The sequence below is a fragment of the Bos indicus x Bos taurus genome, chromosome 1 (genome assembly GCF_003369695.1).
Source record: "Bos indicus x Bos taurus breed Angus x Brahman F1 hybrid chromosome 1, Bos_hybrid_MaternalHap_v2.0, whole genome shotgun sequence".
Classification (NCBI taxonomy): Eukaryota; Metazoa; Chordata; class Mammalia; order Artiodactyla; family Bovidae; genus Bos; species Bos indicus x Bos taurus.
This window is the reverse complement of record NC_040076.1, coordinates 147335868-147357234: the sequence shown is the minus strand read 5'-3', so window position 1 is coordinate 147357234 and position 21367 is coordinate 147335868. Positions and strand designations below refer to the sequence as shown.

At 44.2% G+C, this 21367-nt stretch overlaps 1 long non-coding RNA gene across 1 annotated transcript in view; it reads left to right on the top strand.

Annotated features, from left to right (window-relative positions):
* The first annotated feature begins 895 nt into the window (after positions 1 to 895).
* The window catches only part of LOC113896378, a 39540-nt gene continuing 19068 nt past the window's right edge, over positions 896 to 21367 (top strand). Inside the window, exon 1 of the long non-coding RNA XR_003512028.1 lies at positions 896 to 1021. This is a non-coding gene — a long non-coding RNA (uncharacterized LOC113896378). The remainder of the gene's footprint in view (positions 1022 to 21367) is intronic.

Sequence of the window (21367 nt, the reverse complement as noted above, 5' to 3'; positions counted from 1 at the left end):
GAGCTGGAACAGAACCCAGGCTTCTGCTCAGAGTCTGTGCTCATGTCTAATAATTAAAAAGGAAGAATCACATTTTAACATTTATTAAAATATGCCATTGTAAGAAACTATCTAATTGAAGTGAAATCAAACCTCAATAACATTTCCAGAGGCCATCAAAAATTACTAAATGCAATTTTGTTTTTAATCTTGAAGATGATACATTTATTTATTTAGAATAATTAACTTTAAAAGTTAGTGGTACATATAAGGAAGTATTTGTCACAATTTTTTTTTTGGGGGGGGGGAGGATATAAACTAAGTTTTAAACATTCTTTTAATTAGAAAAATGAATGAGTAGAGTTCTCCTGGGTTACATTTTCATTCTTCAAGATACTCCCTTTGGCTTGATGTATGAAGTTGGATGTTTCAAAGTTTATACTGTTGTAATATAAACAGTCTTTTCTAGTGGTGGTGATATAGAGAATCCCTACCTTCTGGAAGGGTAGATTTAGAAGTTAGTTTTGGGGATTAGGGTGTTTTTCCTCATACAGAGAATGGCAGGATCCCAAGTGGGGTGAGAAGAAACACCCCTGGTATGTTCACTCCCAGTGAAAGTGTATCAGGAGTATTAATAAGTGCTGGGCAAACACCTCCTTCCAGGGGCAGGATGTAGCTTCTCCCCTTCCTGGTGAGGGGCTGGCTGTGGGGGCTGGGGGTGGCTGGCATGGTCACTTATGGGACAGTGGTTGGAGGGAGGGAAGGGAAGGGAAGGGGATTGGGGGCTGGGGAGTAAGGAGCTGGTCATCCCTGGGTCCAGGGTAGTTTGGACGTCTTTTTAGCCAGCAATCTTCATGATGTATTATTGTCTATCTTCCCTCCACCTTTTGTTCCTTTTTTTTTTTTTGGTAGATCTCACTGATGGGCCTGAGTTAATCCTGTACCACCACCACCACCACCATCATCATCATTTCTCTCCCTTGAAGCCCTCTGTGGAACAAGACACATCTCAAAGCTTCTGTCTGTTTCTTCTGCATCTCAGGTAAATGACCTAGAAGTTTTCTGTAACAAGATTGTGTGTGTATGTGCGCGTGCTCAGTTGCTCCGTCATGTCTTCCTGTTTGACTCTTTGCGACCCCATGGACTGTAGCCCACCAGGCTCCTCTGTCCATGGGATTTTCTGAGCAAGAATGCTAGAGTGAATCTTCCCCACCCAGAGCATCAAACCCAAGTCTGTTGAATCTCCTACATTGGCAAGTAGATTCTTTACCACTGTGTCACCAGGGAAGCTCCGTAACAAGAGTGTACTGGGTTGAATAGTGTTTTGCAAAAATTCATGACCACCTGGAACATTCAAGTGTGACCTTATTTGGAAATGGGGCCTTTGCAGATATAATTAGTCAAGAAGAGGTGATACTGGTGTAGGGTGGTCCCTAAATTCAGTTACTGGGGTCCTTATAAGAAGAGAAGGGCTTCCATGATGGCTGCTGGTATAGAATCCGCCTGCAATGTGGGAGACTTGGGTTTGATTCCTGGGTTGGGAGGATCCCCTGGAGAAGGGAATGACTACCCACTCCAGTATTCTGGCCTGGAGAACTCCATGAACTATTCCGTGGGGTTGCAAAGAGTTGGACATGACTGAGCGACTTTCACTTTCACTATAAGAAGAGAAGTGGCCTCAACAGAGCCTGAGGGAAAAAAGCTGTGTGAAGACAGAGGCAGAGAATGGAGTGATGCTGCCACAAGCCAAGGAATGTCTGAAGCCACCAGAAGCTGCCAGAAGTGAAGGATCCTTTCCCAGAGCTTTCACAGGGCTGTGGCTGTCCCAGCATCTCAGTTTTGGACTTCCAGCATCCAGAACTACAAGAGAACACATTTCCGTTGTTTAAGCCCCTCCCATTTTTGGTTATCTGCTACAGAAGCCCTGGAGCCAAACACCAAGAGGTTCAGTAGGGGCTTTTCTGTTGGCCACCCAGCCCATCACCAGCCACCACCCAGCACCTCTGCTCAGTGTTTCTAATTAACCTGGGGAGGGAAGAAGGAAGACATAAGAGTAAGAGATAGAACCTCTCACCATGAAGACAAGTGAAACGACCCAGGGAAATACTAAAAGATTGGAAATGCCCCAAACAAAGGGAGACTTGCTTTCCCTGGCTGGACGTTGGCTTAAGAATTGAACTTACTGATTTGCCTCTGAGAGACATGGGAGGGGAGGCAGAGGTTGGATGTGGAGCAGTCTGAGTTTCTTTTTTTTTAATATAATTTTTATTTTCTTTAATGCCAAAAACATTTTGCATTGGGGTATAGCTGATTAACAATGTTGAATAGTTTCAGGTGAACAGTGAAGGGACTTAGCTGTACAGATGCATGGATCCATTCTCCACCAAACCCGGCTCTCATCCAGGCTCAGCTTCGGTTTCTTGTGGGTCAATGGACATCCTAGAAAGGAAGCTGAGCTTGAGCCATCTTGTTGGTACCTGTTAAGTGGGGTCTCCATCAGGTACAGGAATTCTAGCAGTAAGAGGTTTTGAGATTTCCCTCTGGTATAAGGAACATGAAGAAGGGGTGAAAAAGGGTCAACCCAGGACCAGGTTCAAAATATCAGGGCAATGCAATAGGAAGGGGTGGAGAAGGGAGTTTACAAAGCCTTCAAAGCTCAGACATGTGCCCCACAAGAAAGCCAGCACTTGGATACTGCCACTCAGAAGAATCATAAGCCAGGTATCCAATAGAGCTACAAGAACCACCCAAGATAGGATGTCATCAGTGGCCATGCAGGTGAGTCGACATGTCAACTTGAGTCTACTCACTTAGGTGAGTCAACATGTCAACTGAGTCAGCTGATGTGTCCACTGAGTCAGCTGAGTGAGTAGTCAACTGACAGCTCTGGCAGGAGTGAGTGGGCCTTGTGGCTGCAGATCCCCCCACCCTTCAGGATTTAGAGTCCCAGCTCAAGTCTGCATAGAGGTAAAGAAGGCAGGGGTTTACATCAAGATTGAGACTGAAGCTCTGGAGCACACCAGGGACTGGAAAGATATGGAGTCTGCCAAGGGTACCGTGAAGGTGTGCTAAAAGGAAGATTCAACAGGGAAAAGTGAAAGGGGCAATGACTGGAAGAGATGAAACCATTTTGTGTTTGTAACCCCATGTTCCGAGACTCCTTAATAAACTGGTGACAGTATTGAGAGCTTTTGCTCTATTTATACATTTACTTGCAGCTTCCCTGGTGGCTCAGATGGCAAAGAAGTTATGAGCCATGCTCTACAGGGCCATCCAAGGTGGATGGGCCATGGTGGAGAGTTCTGACAAAACCTGGTCCACTGGAGAAGGGAATGGCAAAAAACTCCAGTATTCTTGCCTTGAGAACTCCATGAACAGTATGAAAAGGTAAAAAGATATGACACTGGAAGTTGAGCTCCCCAGGCCAGTAGGTGTCCAATATACTACTGTAGAAGAGTGGAGAAATAATTCCAGAGGGAAAGAAGAGGATAGGCCAAAGTAGAAATGATGCTCAGTTGTGGATGTGTTTGGTCATGAAAGTAAAGTCTAATGTTGTAAAGAACAATATTGCACAGGAACCTAGAATGTTAGGTCTGCGCATCAAGGTAAATTGGATGTGGTCAAGCAAGAGATGGCAAGAGTGAACACTGGCATTTTAGGAAACAGTGAACTAAGGTGGATGGGAATGGGCAAATTTAATTCAGATAACCACAATATCCACTACTGTAGGCAAGAATCCCTTAGAAGGAAGGGAGTAGCCCTCAAAGTCAACAGAAGAATCTGAAATGCAGTACTTGGGTGCAATCTCAATAAAAGCAGAATGACATCGGTTCATTTCCAAGGCAAACCATTCAACATCACAGTAATTCAGGTCTATACCCCAACCACTAATGCCAAAGAAGCTGAAGTTGAATAGTTCTATGAAGAACTTTAAGACATTCTGGAACTAACACCAAAAAAACATGTCCTTTTCATCATAGGGGACTGGAATGCAAAAGTAGGAAGTCAAGAGATATTTGGAGTAACAGGCAAGCTTGGCCTTGGAGTACAAAATGAAGCAGAGCAAAGACTAACAGAATTTTGCCAAGAGAACATCCTGGTCATAGCAAACACTCTCTTCCAAGAATGCAAGAGACAACTGTACACGTGGATATCACCAGATGATCCATACTAAAATCAGGTTGATTATATTATTTGCAGTTGAAGATGGAGAAACTCTATACAGTAAAACAAACAAACAAAAACAAAAAACAAGACCTGGAGCTGACTATGACTCAGATCATGAGGTCCTTATTGCAAAATTCAGAATTAATGGAAGAAAGTTGGGAATTGAAGAAAGTAGATCATTCAGGTATGACCTAAATCAAATCCCTTATGATTACACAGAGGAGGTGACAAATAGATTCAGTGGATTAAAGATAGTAGACAGAAGGCCTGAAGAACTAAGGATGGAGGTTTGTCCCATTGTACAGGAGGTGGTGATCAAAACTATCCTCAAGAAAAAGAAATGAAAAGAGGCAAAGGGGTTGTCTAATAAAGTGTTAAAAATAGCTGAGAAAAGAAGAGAAGTAAAAGGCAAAAGAGAAAGGGAAAGATAGACCCAACTGATAGCAGGGAAAGAAAGTGAACAATGAAAGAAATAGATGAAAACAATACAATGGGGAAGACTAGAGATCTCTTCAAGAAACCTGGAGATACCAAAGGAACATTTCATGCAAAGATGGACACAATAAAGGACAGAAGCAGCGAGGTCCTAGTAGAAGCAGAAAATATTAAGAAGAGATGCCAAGAGTACCAAGAAGAACTATACAAAAAAGATCTAATGACCTGGATAACCATGATGGTGTGGTCACTGACCTAGAGCCAGACATCCTGGAGTATGAAGTTAAGTGGGCCTTAGGAAGCATTACTAATACAAAGCTAATTACTTTGTATTAATTACTTTTACAAAGCTAATGTAGGTGATGGAATTCCAGCTGAGCAGTTTCAAATCCTAAAAGATGATGCTGTTCAAGTGCTGCACTCAACATGCCTGCATATATGGAAAACTGAGCAGTGGCAGTGGCCACAGGACTGGAAACGGTCAGTATTCATTCCAATTCCGAAGAAGGGAAATGCCAAAGAATTTTCAAACTACCATAATAGCACTCGTTTCACATGCTAGCGAAGTAATGCTGAACTAAACTTGGACTTGTTTCTCTATCTGCCTTGCAGATGTCAGACTAGATCAGTGAGTGCCAGTTGAGGAATGCAGGAATGGGTCCAAGAATCAATTGAGAATAATGACATAAAACAGTTCCCTGACAGTTCAAAAGGGACCCTCCAACCCTCTATGGACATTTTGTGTTGGAAGTCAGTTTCACAGTTCTAGTGTGAAGGCAGGGAAGGCAGGAGACTGACCCTACCATTCCATGGGGATGTGGGGTTTGGTGGGCTGAGGTTCCTTTAAGTCAGGTGAATGTCAGTTAGAGATGAGAAGTGAGGGTCAGAGTTGAGGTAGGAGCTCCAAGAGGGGAAAGGGAAGGGGTTCTAAGCAGTGACTGCCAGTGGGGCAAGAATGGGGAGATTCTGTGTTTTGCTGTCTATGTAGAATACACCAGGGCAAATGTGTTTTAAGTCTAATAAAGTTAAAGTGAAGTTGCTCAGTTGTGTCCAACTCTTTGCGACCCCTTGGATTGTAGCCCTCCAGGCTCCTCCATCCATGGGATTTTCCCGGCAAGAATACTGGAGTTGGTTGCCATTTCCTTCTCCAGGAGATCTTCCTGACCCAGGGATTGAACCTGGGTCTCCTGCACTGTAGGCACATGCTTTACCATCTGACCTATTATATAGTATAGGGCTTATATAGGGCTTCCCTGGTAGCTCAGCTGATAAAGAATCCACCTGCAATGCAAGAGACCCCGGTTTGATTCTTGGGTCAGAAAGATCCACTGGAGAAGGGAAAGGTTACCCATCCCTGTAGGCTGACCTGGAGAATTCCATGGACCCTATAGTCCAAGGGGTCACAAAGAGCTGGACATGACTGAGCAACTTTCACATTATGTAAAAGTGTATATTTTAAGGAATGTTTTTAGCTTGTTTATATACTTCCTTTACAATGTTTAATATGGAAACAACCTGTATGTCCACTGATGAACGAATGGACAGAGACATGGTCCATATACACGATGGAACACTGCTCAGTCATAAAATAGAGTGAAACAGTCACTTACAGTCACATTAATGGACCTAGCGATGATCATACTAAGTGAAGTAAGTCAGACAAAGAAAGATGAATATATGATATCACTGATAAGTGGAATCTAAAAAAATGATACAAATGGACTTATAAAATAGAAAGAGCCTCGCACACAGAGATCAAACTTATGGTTACCAAAGGAGAAGCAGGAGAGGGATAAATTAGGAGTTTCAAATTAAGAGACATATCACTCTATATAAAATAAATTAATAGCAAGGGCTTACTGTATAGCACAAGCAATTATATTCAAAGCCTTGTAATAATCTATAATGGAAAATACTCTGAAAAATAATATGTATGTACAACTATATATATATATATAGCTGAATCACTTTGCTGTACACCTGAAACAAACACAGCATTGTAAATCAACTGTACTTCAATAAAAATGTTGCTACTGAAGTTGTTTTCAAGGAAAAAAAATGTTTAATAATTGTGTTTTGGAGAGGAGTATATATTTTTGGATGCTTAAGAGAAATGTAGTAGTAGTCATATATGGATGTGAGAGTTGGACCATAAAGAAAGCTGAGCACCAAAGAATTAATGCTTTTGAACTGTGGTGTTGGAGAAGACTCTTGAGAGTCCCTTGGACTGCAAGGAGATCCAACCAGTCCATCCTAAAGGAAATCAGTCCTGAATATTCATTGGAAGGACTGATGTTGAAGCTGAAACTCCAATACTTTGGCCATTTGATGCGAAGAACTGACTCATTTGAAAAGACCCTGATGCTGGGAAAGATTGATGGCAGGAGGAGAAGGGGAGACAGAGGATGAGATGGTTGGATGGCATCACTGACTCAATGGGCATGAGTTTGAGTAGACTCCGGGAGTTGGTGATGGACAGGGAGGCCTGGTGTGCTGTGGTTCATGGGGTTGCAAAGAGTTGGACGTGACTGAGCGACTGAACTAATTATCTAAGAGAAATGCAGCTCTGAGTTAGAAATTGAGAAATAAGTATCCAATTGGATGCATATCTTGAGGTCTTTGTATCTTTAGATGAACCTGGGTTTTATCTCTTTAATTAAAAAATTAGTTATTTTTTTACTGTGCTGGGTCTTTGTTGTGCTGCAGGCTTTTCTCTAGCTGCTGTGAGTGGGGGCTACTCTCTGGTTGCAGCGCATGGGCTTTCCTTGAGGTGGTGTCTCTTGTTACGGAGCATGTGCTATGGAGCACAGGATTGATAGCTGTGGTGCACAGGCTTAGATGCTTCAAAGCAAATGGGAACTTCCCACATCAGGGATGGAACCATCTCCTGCATTGGCAGGTGGGTTCTTTACCACTGAGCCAACTGGGAAGCCCAAACTTGAGTTTTAGACAGCACATTGTCAACCCCAAGACTTGAGTCATCCTGAGAAACTTTATTTCAGCAGTGTGGCTCTCTATTTTCTGAGAGAATTTAAGAAGAAAGAACTTCAGTAGTAGCCAGGTATTGGGATGAGCTTTAAGCTTACGAGAGTCTTGGGGAACAGTGGGATACCTTCAATGACACATCAAGCTAATGATAAACTGCTGATTTGAAAAAAACTATTCTACTAGATTTTTCTCAGATTTACATATAGCCAGTGAGGTTTTTGTTGTTGTTTCGAAGATGTGAAAGAATCGTAATGTGTAGTTAATGGAAACAATGTGTGTTTGCACACTAGCATACTTATTAGTAAGAAACATGCATACTTCATTTGGAAGAGTAAGTTAATTGGTTAGTCAACATAAGGCATTTAGCAATTCTGGGGTGGTAAAAATAAGAAAGCTGATTTGAAGGACTCCATCTACCAAAAAAAAAAAAAAAGAAAGAAAGAAAGAAAGAATGTTGTGAAGCTGCAATTACTTTGTGACCAGAAGAATAAAATCATGCCTTTTCAAAATATGCCGAGTATCCAATCTGCAACTGATCCTGAATTTCGAATCTATAAGGTTTAATATCTCACCGGCAATCATAGGTTAGAATCAATGCTGTCATGGCTCATCGGGAGAATAAAAGCTTATGAAACAAGGAATTGAAGGCAATCATCCAAGTATAAAATTTAAAAAAAAAACATTTTGTAAGGTTTTTTTGAAAGGAGAAGATATGGAGACTCGACTTATCCCCCAGTGGTCTTTTTCTTCCAGTTTCAAAGTATGGTGCTGGTAGCTCAGGAAAATGGTCCCCAAAGACTTAGTGAGAGAAGGAAAAAAGACATCACCAGCCCGCTGGGTGTTTGAGAATGAGTCAGGTTGAGACGTCATTCGTAGACGTCCTTGCCTCATTATACTTTCACACTGGGAACTCTGATGTTTATTTTGATAAACTATGGAGCCTAGATCAGTTAGCTCTTACTATAACAAAGCACTCCAAATTTTGTTATTGTTCAGTCACTAAGTCGTGTCTGACTCTTTGAAGCCCATGGACTGCAGCATGCAGGTTTCCCTGTCCTTCACTGTCTCCCAGAGTTTGCTTACACTCATGTGCATTGAGTCAGTGATGTCACCCAACCATCTCATCCCCTTCTCCTCCTGCCCTCAATCTTTCCCAGCATCAGGGTCTTTTCAAATGAGTCAGTTCTTCACATCAGATGGCCAAAGTATTGGAGTTTCAGCTTCAGCATCAGTTCTTCCAATGAATATTCAAGACTGATCTCCTTTAGGATGGACTGGTTGGATCTCCTTGCAGTCCAAGGGACTCTCAAGAGTCTTCTCCAACACCATAGCTCAAAAGCATCAATTCTTTGGTGCTCAGCCTTCTTTGTGATCCGACTCTCACATCCATACATGACTACTGGAAAAACCATAGTTTTGACTATACGGACCTTTGTCAGCAAAGTGATGTGAAATATGCTCTCTAGGTTTGTCATAGCTTGTCTTCCATGGAGCAAAGGTAGGCAAAAACAATAGCTGTCCGCTTTGCTCACATGTGTGTGGGTTGGCAGTATGCACTGGGCCCCGTTGGGCAGTTTTTCTTGTCTTGTTCAGGTTCGTCACCCATCAGTTTCTGGGTTGGCTGGGGCCTGGCTAGTCTAAAAAGACAACAGAAGGGATGGCAAGTCTCTGTGCCATGTGGTCTCATTCTCCAGCCGTCTAGCCTGGGCTTAGTCTTTGCAGGAGTCCAAGGGGTTGAAGTACCCAAGGCATTTTGGTGCCAGGGCCCCTGACTGACAGACTGTCTTTTCTACTTCATTCTTTTGGTTGAAGTAAGTTCTAACAAAGACCCAGAATCAAGGTCTGGAGAGGAGATCTTTCTTGATGGGAAAAGCCACAAAGTCACATTGCAAAGGTGTGAGTATATGGAGAACTGAGGATTATGGCCATTGGCAGCCTATCACAGAGCTACTCTCAGGGTTACTCAGTACTCCAAAGGGCACCAGATTTATGGCATTTACTCACTGATGGAAACACCACTTCCCCCAAGAGGCGCCAGGTTCGGAGAGAGGAAATACCCGGGATTAGCAGTATGTCCTGATTATCTTCTATGCAGTTTTCAGACCACTTTACAGCAGGAGAAAATAACAAAATCCACAGTCTTCCCTTGACATCTCCAGGGGCAGGTCTTAAGGAGAGGGAAATAAATAGAACAAGGATCTTCGCTGTGGAAAGAAACATCAGGGTGATTAATTTTTAAATGGTTGGTTCTCAGGGGAGGGGGCACCTTGCATTATGAGGGAGAGGCTCCAGTGAGCTCGGAGTACAAAGTGGAGTTCAAACCGCTGGAAATAAAAGGTTCTGTCTAAGCAGCTGGTAATGTCCAGGAATTCCCATGTGTAAACACATGGCTGGGGGGATAAAGTTACTTAACCACAGGCTGGGGGCCCATGTGAGGGCCAAGACCTGTAAATCCCAGCAGAATCAGTCACCACCGCTGGGTGGATTAATGACCGCAGGGGTGCGAGGTTTCCAGAACTGTCAAGATGGGAACTCCAGCCTGGGGCTGCCTGGCCTTACCCTGCTGTGCTAGGCACTTGCTCATGCATAAAAGTAGTCACCATCTTTTAGTTAGTTAGTGATCACTAAACAGTCCTTAGAGGTGACTGTTGCTGTTCAGTTGCTTAGTCGTGTCCAACTCTTTGCAACCCATGGGCTGTAGCCCACCAGGCTTCTCTGTCCATGGGATTCTCCAGGGGAGCATACTGGAGCGGGTAGCCATGCCCTCCTCGAGGGGCTCTTCCTGACCCAGGGATTGAACCCGTGTCTCCTGCATTGGCAGGCGGATTCTTTATCACTGAGCCACCTGGGAAGCTTCAGAGGTGACTACGCCGTGCCTAAATTGTCCCTTTGCTACACTCATATGACAGAAAGCCATAGATCTGTGCAAGAGCAGAGAGGAAAACACGGGCACTTATAAAGGCTGCCCCCGGGGCCAACCCGGCGCCTTCCTAACTTCCCCTGCCCACTGCCCTGCAATGAACTGTCAGTCTTTGTCCCATCATTCCTCTCCTGGCTCCAGGTGTCTAAAATGACTCTTGTGCGGTCTGCATGACAGACAGACCTTGGTATGGCCTGGTGTTCATGCCTGGTCTAATCCCTTCTCCCTGAGTGTGGGTGGGACCTCTAACTTGCTTCTGAACCACAGAGCATGGCAGAGGTGATGAAGTGATACCCTGTGCCCGGGCGCCGTCTGATGTGAAAGTGAGCGGGGCTGGGGCACAGAAGGGTGGAGGCGAGTCCCTCATGGCTGTGAGGGTGACAGGGAAGCAGAGAAGCCAAGGAGTTCAGAAGCTGCCAAGTGGCCAGGTGTGGGCAGAGAACAAAACCCAGGTAAAGTAACAGCATAGATGGGCATGTTCATGCCTAGTTGTGCGAGTCGTGAGAGAAGTCGCACTGGCCTTTTTGTCCCCAGGATCCTCCAGGAAAGAATACTGGAGTGGGTGACAGCATGGACAAGAAGCTTCAAAAGGCAAAACCTGGAGGCAGATGCAGACACTTAGGGGTGTCGGTAGAGCTGCAGTGGAGCTGCCTGCAGTTGGGGCTGGAATTTCGGCTCTCACAGAAGTCAAATGCTACCTGTCTCTGCAGCTGTCTCTGATGGTCCAAACCCAGCTTAAAGTTACGGGTGATCTTCTCCTTATTCTTCAGTTAAGTTCAGTTCAGTTGCTCAGTCGTGTCCAACTCTTTGCCACCCCATGGACTGCAGCACACCAAGCTCCCCTGTGTATCGCCAGCTCCTGGAACTTGCTCAAACTCATATCCATCGAGTTGGTGATGCCAACCAACCATCTCATCCTCTGTCATCCCCTTCTCCTTCCACCTTCAATCTTTCCCAGCAGCAGGGTCTTTTCCAAATGAGTCAGTTCTTCGCACGCATCAGGTGGCAAAGTATTGGAGTTTCCAATACTTTGTATTTTCAAAGTATTGGAGTTTCCAATATTCCTTCCAATGAATATTCTTCCTTCCAGTGAATCAGTCTTTCCAATGAATATCCTTCAGCATCTTTGTTTTTTCTCCTGAGCCTCGATTGCAATCTCTTTCATTTTGTCTTTTATTTAAAGCCAATTACATACACACTTCGGAGAAGGCGATGGCACCCCACTCCAGTACTCTTGCCTGGAAAATCCCATGGACGGAGGGGCCTGGTGGGCTGCAGTCCATGGGGTCACTAGGAGTTGGACACAACTGAGTGACTTCACTTTATTTTTTCACTTTCATGCATTGGAGAAGGAAATGGCAACCCACTCCAGTGTTCTTGCCTGGAGAATCCCAGGGACGGCAGAGCCTGGTGGGCTGCCATCTATGGGGTCCCACAGAGTCGGACACGACTGAAGCAACTTAGCAGCAGCAGCAGCACATACACACTTATATGTCTTTAGATTCCACATTCCTTCAGGGAAAGCAGGATGTCATGATAATTTTTAGTTTTCCATCACATTTTCCCTATGTATACAAAGTACCTTGAAGTAATACTTGGCTAGTACTTGTGTGTTAGATTTAATCAACAGGCTTTATGGTAATTCTCCTGTCCACATATCTACATACATCAAACATCTGTCTTGTAGAATCACGCAGGGCAATTCTCACTTCAGAAAAAAATAGTCCCCTCAAAACCCAGCATGTAAACTCAATACTGGAAACTCAGAGTTGAGAACTCAGTCCCTCACGGGGCAACATCTGTGTTTAGGTTGTCCTGAAACTCTGTCTCTCTCTGGTCGTCTGTAATTCCCTCCACCTTTAGGGAGCAGTGAAAATTGTGTTTTCTCATTCTTCCTCTGCTGTTGCTGCTGCTGCTAAGTCGCTTCAGTTGTCTCTGACTCTGTGTGACCCCATAGATGGCAGCCCATCAGGCTCCCCTGCCCCTGGGATTCCCCAGGCAAGAACACTGGAGTGGGTTGCCATTTCCTTCTCCAATGCATGAAAGAGAAAAGTGAAAGTGAAGTCACTCAGTCGTGTCCGACTCTTAGCGACACCATGGACCGCAGCCCACCAGGCTCCTCCATCCATGGGATTTTCCAGGCAAGAGTACTGGAATGGGGTGCCATTGCCTTCTCCGCTGTTAGCGACCCAGATATTAGCAGGTTGCCATCTTGCTTCTCCTTGGGTAGATATCACCAGCCTCGTCTGCCATCCCTCACCTAGTATGGTAGCCACAGCTCTCACTCGCATTGTTCTTCTTCTATGGATTTTTCTCTTGAAAAGAGAAAGTGAAGTTGCTCAGCCGTGTCCGACTCTTTGAGACCCCATGGACTGTAGCCCACCAGGCTCCTCTGTCCATGGGATTTTCCAGGCAAGAATACTGGAGTGTCTTGCCATTTCCTTCTTCAGGAGATCTTCCCGACCCAGGGATTGAACCCAGTGTCCTGCATTGCAGGCAGACGCTTTACTGTCTGAGCCACCAGGGAAGTCAATTTTCTCTTACTTGGCCTTTAAATACAGTGCCTGATTGAACCTGGTTCTCCACCAGCCCACCAGCTAGCAAGATCACGGCTACTTTTAGAGGGGGCCTGGAAATCTGTGATGATATCCAAGACCCCTTAGATTTTGCTGTTGACTACCACAGTTACAGGAGTATATTGGGCCTGGAACTCTGTCTTCTCTCCTTGAACTGCTCCTAAGCCAACATTCTCTATTGTGCTATTATTGATTTGGGAATTAATTAAAGGATGGTGCACTCATTTCTATTACTTTTCCTCTTTAAGGTGTTGGGCGCCATTGGACTAGCAGGAGGAGAACATTTTGGATCACGATTCTTTTGTTTAATGTTACTGACCCCGTATTTATGTCCTTCCGTGTTCTAACAAGCCTGCCTCCTACAACACCACTCAAGACACTGATAAGCTGGTTAAACAGAACAGAGCAAAACGCAGAGCCCCAGGGCACACAGCTCCCTCCTCCCAGGCTGACATCACTCTATTAATCAACGCTTTGGACACGCTTGTTCAACCAGTTACAAATTCACTTAACCGTCCCCTGGTCCCATCCCCATTTCTCCTTCTTGTCCACAAGAATATCCTGAGCGACTCTGTCAAGTGCCTTGCTGAAATCCAGATCCGCTGATCAACCAGCCTAATAACCCTATCAGGAGAGGAAACGAGATTAGATTGGGATGGCTTGTCTAGGAGTCGGCAGCCTCTTGGCAGTCCCTGTTTTCTCGTCCCCAGGCGCACAGATCAACCCGTCACGATTCGTCCTTGTGCTCTGCCAAGGATCAATATCAAGCCCACTGGTCTGTATTTCACAGAATAACCCTGCCTCTCCCCCCACTTCCTCCCTGTCTCCAAGTCCTCCCTCCACCCCTTCTGAAAACGGAACCCTTTGCCGCCTCAACTCTTCAGAACCTTTGCATTCCTTCCTGTTTTCTCGAACAATCCTGGAGTCTTCTGTCACTTTCATGGCTCCTGGTAATTCCTGGGGATGTCTCTGACCGTCCCCCAGCCTCAGTTAGCATGTGTGCTGGGTCCTTACACAAGACCCAACCTATATTGGAAAACCGATAATTGAATAAACTACAAAAAAAAGCACATAAATAACAATTTTTACTATAGTTACATGTAAGACTCCCACAGATATACACGGAGCACTTTTCTCTCAAGCCAAAAAAAAAAAAAACAATTTTTTTTTTTGAATTTTACTGTGTGCTGTCATAATTTTGGAAAGGTGTTCTTCAGAGAATCTAAAAGACTTTGGCTGAATTACTATTCTAAATCAGTTTGCTCTATAATCAGATTTAATAAGAACTTAAAGTTTTGCTACACTCCAGTTGCTTAGATCTGTTTAAGGAAATTTACGATCTTTGACATAGCTTTCACAAGCACTTTTTTCTGGCTGAGGTGGGTAAATTGAATGATTGTGTTTTGGATCAAATTGTATGGTATTTGAAACTTAAAAAAAAATCAGCTGAGAGAGAGGGTGAAGGAGATCTATTGGAAAAAACTTCTTAATGGAAGGAGAATTTGTATGATGTGTTAATTATGATGTTTCTAATGTTAATTGGCAAATAGCCCAGAAGTAGTAATGATGTTTCTTATCTTAATCAACTGACAATATTCCTCATTCTTGCTACTCAGAGTATGAGCTTTACTCTTCTAGAAGTAAAATAAGTTTTAGGTTGACAGGGACCTTAACATTCAGCCTAGGTGAACAGGGTTATTTATAGAAGGGGAAACTGAGGCACCTAGAGCCTAGATGACTTGCTCAAGGGGACCTCTGAAGACTGGCTGGGCTGGATCTCTCAGCCAGAGTCTCCTGACTCCAGGCCTGTGTCATCAGTAATGATCTGTAACTGCATTGACAGATTGGGGATCTCTGGGGGTGACTTGTCCTTTGGGGGTAGGTCCTTTGCTTCTAATTTCATTGAATGTATGTGCATGGTAAGTCTTTGTGACCCCCCACCCCACCGTGGGCTGTAGCCCATCAGACTCCTCTGTCCATGGGTTTCTCCAGGCAAGAATCCTGGAGTGGGTTGCTGTGCTCTCCTCCAGGGAAGCTTCACAACCTAGGGATCAAACTCGCATCTCTTACATCTCCTGCATTGGCAGACAGGTTCTTTACCACTGGGGCCACCTGGAAAGCCCCAATTCCATTGCATGGTGACCTGGAAAAACAATCCTGTGGGTGGTTGTCAACCAGGCTCTTTCTTGCTGTTTAACTTAGTCCTGGGAACCATGAAGGATTCATCTGTGTGCGGTCTGGTACAGGGCAAGGCGGATGCTGAGATGACAACCTGCCTCTCTGTGATGCTCAAATATTAGAGCTGATTGATGGAAGGCCACCCATAAAATGTCACATCTTATGGATGTGGATGGGCCACGGGGCCAGTGATAAAGTGAGACCAGTGGGCTCTGACATCCACGCAGTCTGGCCATAGTATTGACAGTGGGAGATAGTATTGATCGAGCTGCCAAGATGATCCTATTATGCAATTAGAATATTAGATTTGCATTTTTAATTCCTTTAAAAGAAATTGGCCTGAGGCAATTACGGCGGGAAAATATTAAGATGGATCCAGCTGCTTTGAAAAGAACTCGGGAGACGCTTTTAGGGAGATGCAGTCATCATTAGAGAAAAGTTTTACTTATAAAAACGGACAACAAGGAAGTAATGCAAACACAAAGATAGGCAAGTTGGAAGGGCTTATGGAAACGAGGTTTTCCCCAGTGGAGAAGAATGAAATCGCCCAACCCTAGAACACAGTTCAGACCAGCCAGGTTGGTTACATGCAGTGTGAATACACACGTGTGCTCACGCACACACACACAAAACACACCACACTTTGGGTGGATTTCACTTCGTCTGCACAGCGTTGGGTTCCCTTCCTCATGCTGCAGACACGTTTCCTACACAGCAAATCCAAGCCCCCAACCCCCACCAGCCGTGGTCTTGCATTTTGCAGCTTCCATTACCTGTGGTCACCCAGGGTTCAAAAATATTAAATGGAAAATTCTAGATATAAGAATTTCCCTCATGGCTCAGCTGCTAAAGAATCCACCTGCCATGCGGGAGACCTGGGTTTGATCCCTGGGTTGGGAAGATCCCCTGGCAAAGGGAAAGGCTACCCACTCCAGTATTCTGGCCTGGAGAATTCCATGGACTGTATAGTCTGTGGGGTCGCAAAGAGTGGGACACGACTGAGTGACTTTTTCACTTCCAGAAATAAACAGCTCATTAAGGTTTAAGTTGTTCTGAGTAACATGAAGAGATCTCACGCCATCTGCACCATCCCATGCTCAGATTCATGTCTTCCGGGACGTGAATCATCCCTCTGTCCAGAGCACCCTGCTCCTTAGTCACTTAGTAGCCATCTTGGTTATCAGATCACTGTTGTGGTAGCACAGGGTTTGTGTTCAAGGGACCCTTATTTTGCTCAATAATGGCCTCAAAGTTCAAAGAGAGTGATGCTCTCAAGTCAGCTGCACCGAAGATAAGCCTTAAAGTACTTTGTTTAAGTGAAAAGGTGAATGCTCTCAACTTAAGGAAAGAAAAGAAATCACATGCTGGTGTTGCTCAGATCTATGGTAAGCAGGACTCTTTTATCTGTGAAATGGTGAAGAAGGAAAAAGAACTTGTTTTGATTTTGCTGTAACACTTCAAAGTGCAAAAACTATGGCCACAGTGCACAGTTAACACTTAGGATGTAAAAGGCATTAAGTTTGTACAATAAGATGTTTTGAGAGAAAGAGAGAGACGGCATTCACGTAACTTTTATTATAGTTTATTGTTGCAATTGTTCTATTTATTATCAGTTACTTTGCCAACAAAGGTCCATCTGATCAAAATCATGGTTTTTCCAGTAGTCATGTATGGGTGTGAGAGTTGGACCATAAAGAAAGCTGAGTGCCGAAGAATTGATGCTTTTGAACTGTGGTGTGGAGAAGACTCTTGAGAGTCCCTTGGACTGCAAGGAGATCCAACCAGTACATCTTAAAGGAAATCAGTCTTGAATATTCATTGGTAGGACTGATGCTGAAGCTGGAACTCCAATACTTTGGCCTCCTGATGTGAAGAACTGACTCACTGGAAAAGACCCCGATGCTGGGAAAGATTGAAGGAGAGAGGAGAAGGGGACGACAGAAAATGAGACGGTTGGATGGCATCACCAACTCAATGGACGTGAGTTTGAGTAAGCCTGGGAGTTGGTGATGGACAGGAAGGCCTGGAATGCTGCAGTCCATGGGGTCGCAGAGTAGGACACAACTGAGCAACTGAACGGAACTGATGTTAATTTCTTACCAAGCCTAATTTATAAATTAAACTTATTGATATCTATGTATGTAGAGAGGAAAAGAGTATAAATAGGGTTCAGTCCATATCCATGGTTTCAGGCATCCACTGGGGCTCTTGGAACGTATACTCTGTGGATAAGGAAGAGCTACTTGTATCAGCTCAGCCCAGTTACTGGTTTCTCTTTGAGAAACTTAACTTCCCACCAGGGGTCTTATAGCAGCTTGGCTGCACAGGCAAGGGAAGTGAGTCTGCCTTCCTCTGAAGTGATAATGCTTTTGAAATTGTAGACTCCATTTACAATGGCTTAGGGAGAAACTTTAAAATCTGAGGTACTGACAGATACTTTGAAAACATGAAAGTGCCTCCTTTTGGAGGGTGGTTAGCATTTTCTCCATCCAGGCTGTCTGGGTTGGATCTGTTCCCGAGTCTTTGGGAGAATTTCTGGGTAAGCTGAAAGGAGGTCATCAGATAAGAAACTGCAACCACAGCGAAATTATTATACAAGCCAGACCATGTTTGTGTGCTTAGGGTAGAGGTCAGTAAACCTTTTCTGTAAAGGATCAGAGAGTAAATACAGTAGGCTTTGTGAGGCCATCTATAGTCAGTCTCCAATCCATTCACTCACTATACAGAATCTGGCCATGAGTTGGGTTTGGCATGTGCGTCATAGTTAGCTGACCCCTGGTTCAATGGAGAGCACAAACTTTTCTCTAGGGGTTACTGGTTGAATGCCTTCTGCATGGCAGGTGGATATTGCAGATTTCAAGGGGAAAAGACTTGTCTTCTGTCCTCTGGAGCTTCTTAACATAGTGGGCAGACAAGCAAGAAATTACAATAAAACTGGATACTTGGAATGATGAAGGGAAGGACATGATTGAGGGGCTCAATAATATCAATATCATCACCTCCTCCATCACCAGCATAAAGAACACAGCTAGGCTTCAGAGCTAGTCAGTCAGTCAGTTCAGTCGCTCAGTCATGTCTGACTCTTTGCGACTCCATGGACTGCAGCATGCCAGGCTTCCCTGTCCATCACTAACTCCTGGACCTTACTCAAACTCATGTCCATCTAGTTGGTGATGCCATCCAATCATCTCATTCTCTATTGTCCCCTTCTCCTCCAGCCTTCAATCTTTCCCAGCATCAGGGTCTTTTCCAATGACTCAGTTCTTTGCATCAGGTGGCCAAAGTATTGACGTTTCAGCTTCAGCACCAATCCTTCCAGTGAGTATTCAGGACTGATTTCCTCTAGGACTGACTGGTTAGATCTCCTTGCAGTCCAAGGGACTCTCAAGAGTCTTCTCCAACACCACAATTCAAAAGCATCAATTCTTCGGCGCTCAGCTTTCTTTATGGCCCAAATCTCATATCCATACATGACTACTGGAAAAACCATAGCTTTGACTAGATGGACCTTTCTTAGCAAAGTAATGTCTCTATTTTTTAATATGCTGTCTATGTTGGTCATAGCTTTTCTTCCAAGGAGCAAGCGTCTTTTAATTTCATGGCTGCAGTCACCATCTGCAGTGATTTTGGAGCCTCCCAAAAACAGTCTTTTACTACTGTTTCCCCATCTATTTGCCATGAAGTGATGGGACTGGATGCCATGATCTTAGTTTTCTGAACATTGAGCTTTAAGCCAACTTTTTCACTCTCTTCTTTTGCCTTCATCAAGAGGCTCTTCACTTTCTGCCATAAGGGTGGTGTCATCTGCATCTCTGAGGTTATTGATATTTCTTCTGTCATTCTTGATTCCAGCTTGTGCTTCATCCAGTCCAGCATTTCACATGATGTACTGTGGATATAAGTTAAATAAGCAGGGTGACAATATATAGCCTTGATGTACTGTTTTCCCAATTAGGAACCAGTCTGTTGTTCCATTTCAGTTCTAACTGTTGCTTCCTGACCAGCATACAGATTTCTCAGAAGGCAGATCAGGTGGTCTGATATTCTCATCTCTTGAAGAATTTTCCACAGTTTGTTGTGATCCACACAGTCAAAGGCTTCAAAGCTAAGGGTTTCCATAATGCAGTAGAGGATGAAGGTCAAAGCTGCTTTAGGAAATTCAGAAAGGGTTCCTAGAAGTCACTGCATTTGAGCTGAGATTTGAAGGGGTAGGATTTTAAACAAAGAAAGGATAGCCCTGATTGTGAAAATGCAAGAGGAGAGCATGGTGTGCTTCACAGCCTCCACTTGGCAGCTAAGGGCTCTATGTGATGAAGCCTGATCAGGTCAGGGAGTGGGCCTGACACCATGTTGGCTCCGAAAAGGCCCACTTGGAGGAGGTATTTAGGGAAAGAGCTGGAAAGGAGACACAGGAGTTATTGTGAAATGCGTGTATGCTCCAAGGAGGACTCTTGATCACAGATTGATTCCATTGGTCCACTTGGCAGATGTTTATTAAGCTCCTGTATGTGGTGGACGTGGCCCTGGATGCTGAGGCCATAAGGACCATAAGAGCATTATTCTTTCTATCCAGAGGCTCACAGGGGAGCCCAAGGGTGGATACCTTTGCAGGAGGAGGTGAACTCCTTAAAGGCATATGGGTGCAGCCAGGAAGAGCAGTTATGAATAAATCTGAACAACATAGATCTGAGAAGCTTTAGTCTCACAGAGAACACACACTGCTGAGCAGGACCTCCGCTCTTCATAGACTTGGCCAAGACAAGCTTACTCCCAGCCTTTCTGAACAAACTGTCAGATTCATTTGTTCTCTGGGTTCTGCTGAGCCTTGTCACCTGATGTATTCATTTCCTGGGGCTGCGGGGACAAATTGTCACAACTGGAGTGGCTTAAAAGAACTGAAGCCACAGAGGGTCGAGGATGTGACATGCTAGTGATACAAGATCCTTCTCTCTTGCTTACTCTGTCCCAATTTCTATCTCCCTCTCATTGATAGATAGATGGATAGAAATTGAAAGATAATGACAGATGACAGGTTAGATAGATGGGTGTGGGATCAGGCACTCAGTCACATCGAACTCTTTGTGACCCCATGGACTGTAGCCTGCCAGGCTCCTCTGTCCATGAAATTTTTTCAGGCAAGGATCCTGGGGTGGGTTGCCATTTCCTTCCCTAGGGGATTTTCCCGACCCCAGGATTATAACCCACATGTCCTGCATTGGCAGGTTGATTCTTTACTGCTGAGCCACCTAGAAAGTTCATATTACATTTGAGTTTTGCATGTTAAACCAGCCTTGAATCCTTGGAATAAATCCCACTTGGTTGTGGAGTATAACTCTTTTATGTATATTATATATATTAAAACTTTCCATTTGATTGTAAAAGAAAAATATGACTGGGATATTAATGACCATGCTGGTTGCATCTAGGTTGACTTACTATGTGAAAGGGAGGAAGCTTGGGTCTCATTGCTGTGACTCACTGGGGAGATTGAGAGCTCTTCTGTGCAGAGCAGTTTCAGTGTGACTTCAAGGCAAATGCAAGGGCTCGTGAGAGTCCCTTAAACCAGTTTCTTCAAGCAAGGCTGCTCATTTAGCTCAAAGTGGAACTGTCAGCAATGTCGCCCTGGAATCCAAAAGACAAAGACGAATGGAGTAAAAATGTAGTAGTCTCGATTTATCAAAGGATTTTACCTAATGAATCCATCACATTCAATAGAAACCACATTAGCAATTCCTGTTATTGGTCTTATCCACCCCAAAAGCCCCTGAGGTCTCCCTGATGCCCACATGATCCATTCAAAGGAAAAAGAATGTGAAGTTTAAATAGATTTTTTTTGTAAGTGTAAAAAGATTGAACAAAAATAATGCAAACCAGTACACATTGAGATAGCAAAGAGACCAGGCTTCTTTTTCTTATTAAAAAACTATCAAGATGGTTATTACAGAACTGGCAGAAAAATCAAGATCCTCCTCAGTTAAGCTCCTTGCCTGAATCAGGGAAACCAAGAGCAGTGCCATGTAGGGCGGCCCAGGATGAGCGAGTCACGGTGGAGAGTTCTGAAAAAAAATGTGGTCCACTGGAGAAGGGAACGGCAAACCACTTCAACATCCTTGCCTTGAGAATC